We start from the raw sequence: 4,339 nt of genomic DNA, 5'->3' as shown, positions 1-4,339 counted from the left end.
GAGTTTAAGGAGAGACAATGGCACTTAACAGTAAAGTCATATCTAAATATGTTCTTTTCATTTATGAAGAGTTAAGTATGTAGTTTATGCACATTTGTTCAAAACTGCCTGGCAGATTCAAATGCCTATTTTGGTTTGATTGCTTGTGTCACATGAGAAAATAAATAATTTTGCCTTACTGATGCAGTAGTCTATTTAATGCGGGTGCGGTTCAGGTTGCGGTCTTTATGTCAAACAGGTCGGGTACAGAATTAAATTGGTGCTGGCTGCTGTCGATATCACCGTTATTGAAAAAAATTATATCGCGATACATATTGATATTGAATTATTGTCCAGCCCTAGTTTCAAGCATAATTCGTTTGACGTTATGGTGCTTCATGTAACGTTATCCAGAGAAACAAGTGTTAATGATAAATTCCCTGTGAAGTTTATGCTGGCTACTAGTGCTGGGCGGTATTACCAAAATTTATATCACGGTATTTTTCAAAATAATACCGGTTTCACGGTATTGCGGTATTTTAAAAATTCATATCATAACAAAAATAAACACTGGTATTCGGTATGAACCGGTATACCGCCCAGCACTACTGGCTACTGTATACAGGCCACCAGGGCACCATACAGACTTCATTAAATCTATATCTGTGTTAGTGCTGGCTGCAGATAAAGTCTTAATTGTTGGTTATTTTTAATTGTTTTAAAAGTTCTTAATTGTTGGTGAAAAGATTAATTGGGATCAGCATTTATAGACATTCTAAACTCTATTGGGGTTAGACAACACGTCAGGACCTACTCACTGTCGAAATCATACTCTAGATTTAATACTGTCACATGGAATTGATGTTAATGGCGTTGAAATTCTGCAGCAGAGCAATGATATCTCAGATCATTATCTAGTTTCGTGTATCACCTCTACCACAAAAGACTGCTTTGTAAGTAATCTTCCTGACTTATCTAAATTCCTCAGCATATCCAATAGCTCAGAACAACTTGATGATGTAGCCTAACAGAAACTATGGACTCTCTCTTTTCTAGCACTTTAGATACGGTTGGAAAATACTCTCTCCTACAGAAAAGCCTTAAAAACGGCTAGATCTGATTACTTTTAGGGGTGGGAATCTTTAGTCACCTCCCGATCCGATCCGATTCTGGGAGTCACGATCCGATTCCAGAACGATTCTTGATCTACTTCTTTCTTGAGAATCTTAAAATCCTTACATTTACATATACTTACAGATTATTTTACGGAAGGTTCGAGTGGTGTATGTGTGTGAGGAATTGGAAGCAAGCAGAATACGGGTGTTTCTAAAGCAAACTCAGCGTCATCGCGCATCTGGTTAAAAACTAAGCTCAGAATCGATTCTGAAATTCTCAGAATCGATCCAGAATCATTGGAGAGAGAATCGCGATGCATCGCTGGATCAATTTTTTCTCCCACCCCTAATTACTTTACGTCTCTTTTAGAAGAAAACAAACACAACCCTAAGTATTTATTCACTACAGTGGCTAAATTAACAAAAAATATAACATCAGCAGGTGCAGACATTACCCAACAGCACAGTAGTAATGACTTTACGAATTACTTTACTTCCAAGATCGAAACTATTAAAGATAAAATTATAACCATGCAGCCGTCAGCCACAGTATCACATCAGATGTGCGTTTTAGATCCCCTGAAGAACAATTCCACTCATTCTCTACACTGTAAACCCGAACAGTACTACTGACATTAAAAATTTGAGTACAATACAATTAAAATATGTGAAATAGTTAATGCTACTTTAAACAATAACATTTTCTGAACGAGCAGTTTACTTTTATTTTTGTGGGGCTCATTATTTTTGAGTAAACATCACTACTTCACTGAATATTTTTAAGTATACTGACTGCGCGGTGTAAATTACGTCATCTACGTCATGTCGTTGTGACGTTGCTCTGATAGACGTTGGAGGAATCCATTCAACATGGCGGACACTCGAGAGCGGCAGGATTCAACGCATGGAATAACTTGTAAGTAATCTAAACGTGTCAAAGTTTTCTAAGTTGTTTTTTGTTATGTTTTTTGTATGTTATGTTGTTATGTTAGAAAATGTTGAATCTTTGGGATGCGTGGTTTTTATGAAGCGTCGTGAAGCGCGGCAGTCGCCTAGTGCTAGCGCGCTTTTTTTGAATACTATTTTAGCGTCACTGCTTCGTGTTATATTAACGTCAAGCAAGCAGGGCAATAATGTTAAAGTTAGCTGGGAACTCTTTTCAGTTAACGTTAACTGCATTTTTACGCTTTGAAAGTGTGTTGCTGTTGTTTATGGTAAACGCCCTGATATGGTAAATGTGCTTTTTTTCCCCCTGCATGCACGTGAATGGCTAGCAGTAAGTTAATGTCAATGATTAACGCTAACGTTACACCGACGGGAAGTTAACAAGACATTAGATTCAGTTAAATAATAAAATCTGACTGACTGAAAATACTATAATATACTAATACTGTAATACTGATGTACAAATACTGGAAATATAATAAATGAATATTTTCTTCACTTGCAGTGTGAACTGGTTGCTTGCTTAGATTGATGCTTGCTGAACAAAGCCTCAACAAACAGCCTCAACAATCGAGGTAATGTTAACTTAAATGGAGGGGAAATGCAAGTTGTGTCCTGTCTCCTCAGACACCAGGGCAGAGTTATTTAGTCACTAACCTTCACAGCATAGCAATTATTCACGAATTAGCCCTTTGCCTTGTTTATATGACACTTGTATTTTAACATTTCAGTCATTTAATGCACTGAAAATTCATTTATCACGAAGTCACAAAGCCACACATAGAACTGGTGCAAGTGAAGGAGCACAAGCAGAACATGCAGTTTTTTTCTTGTCGCTTGTGTGACTTTAAACAGCCTTTCTCAGAGTTAACAATGTTCACTCCAGGTAAGTTAAAGATGAACTTGGTCCAAATAAGGTTCTGCTATGGACTGCTGTGTAAAGCTGTTTCAGCAGTAACTACAGCAGTCTCTTTCGTCATTTTATTCAAAATAAAATAAAGTTGGCTTACTTGGCCTAATTTTCACTTGTTTTTGACGGATTTCCATGATGCCAACATGAAGCACACTTTAGCCCTTCGTGCAATCCCAGTATACTTGCGTGAGTAGGACCCACAGGTCTTTTAAGACGTGGATGTAAGTATTCCAGTTATAACAATAATCCTGCTGTGTAAAGCTGTTTCAGCAGTAACTACAACAGTCTCTTTCCTCATTGTATTCAAAATAAAATAAAGTTGGCTTACTTGGCCTAATTTTCACTTGTTTTTGAAGGATTTCCATGATGCCAACATGAAGCGCACTTTAGCCCTTCGTGCAATCCCAGTATACTTGTGTGAGTAGGACCCACAGGTCTTTAAGACGTGGAATGTAAGTATTCAGTTCATACACATATCTGCTAGTATCAGGCTGCTAAAATCCAAGATTGTTCCTCTGTTAATTGTTTATTATTATTATTATTGATATAAACTCTAGCAGTGCTCTAGTAATTATGTAATAGACCCCAGCTGCCACTTACCTATGCATTACCAATGAAAAGTTTGAAAACCTTACAATTAATGTTTTTTTGAAAATGTATGAATGTTTTTGGAAAAAAAAGTATCTTAGGCTCAACAAGGCTACATTTAAATAACCAAAAATAAAGTAAAAAATTGGTTCCCCATAGATCCCATATTATGAAAAAAAATAATACTATTGAAGAAGTCAATGGGGACCCATAAAATGTTACCAACATTCTTCAAAATATATTTTGTGTTCAGCAGAACAAAGAAACTCATACAGATTTAGAACAGTGTAGAACAGAAGTGTGAGATTTTTGGTGAACTATCCCTGTAAGAAAGATGTTTTAATATTATCAATGTTGAAAAAGGGTTAGGGTTAATGTTGATGCATTAAATTGATCAAAAGTGACATTGAAGACATTTATAATGTAACAAAAGATTTCTATTTAATCAATTTAATAAATTTAAAATTGTATTTGGATTAAATAAGTGCAGCCTTGGTGAGCAAAAGAAACTTCTTTGAAAAGCATTAAAATGTTATTGTTTCAAACTTTTGGCAGGTACTGTATCTGTACTAACCAATAGAGTGAGCGCACCTCCATTCTCCCCAATCAGCACTGCTCTAGCCAACTGCGTAAAAACCCACCATTTAAAAAAACAAAAAAACAAAAACAAAGCGGGAGAGAGACAGAGTGGGATTATGACGTCTACTGGGTCAGATCGATAGTTAGGCAAATTAAAACTAAAGAAAAACGTATGCAACTTAAGCTTCGAAATGACAGACAACGAACAAAAAAGGTCATT

General features: G+C 36.2%; 1 protein-coding gene and 1 long non-coding RNA gene across 2 annotated transcripts in view; one reads left to right on the top strand and one right to left on the bottom strand.

Moving 5' to 3' along the window:
- The window catches only part of nr3c1 (nuclear receptor subfamily 3, group C, member 1 (glucocorticoid receptor)), a 44,948-nt gene that overhangs the window by 23,086 nt on the left and 17,523 nt on the right, over positions 1-4,339 (bottom strand). The window lies entirely within an intron of this gene.
- The window catches only part of LOC107664761 (uncharacterized), a 5,257-nt gene continuing 4,000 nt past the window's right edge, over positions 3,083-4,339 (top strand). The window contains exons 1-2 of the long non-coding RNA XR_001631490.1: positions 3,083-3,155; positions 3,387-3,404. This is a non-coding gene — a long non-coding RNA (uncharacterized LOC107664761). The remainder of the gene's footprint in view (positions 3,156-3,386; positions 3,405-4,339) is intronic.

This window comes from Sinocyclocheilus anshuiensis, unplaced genomic scaffold (genome assembly GCF_001515605.1).
Source record: "Sinocyclocheilus anshuiensis isolate Anshui unplaced genomic scaffold, SAMN03320099.WGS_v1.1 scaffold235, whole genome shotgun sequence".
Lineage (NCBI taxonomy): Eukaryota > Metazoa > Chordata > Actinopteri > Cypriniformes > Cyprinidae > Sinocyclocheilus > Sinocyclocheilus anshuiensis.
Note: the sequence above shows the minus strand (reverse complement) of the source record. Positions and strands in the feature narration are given on the sequence as shown.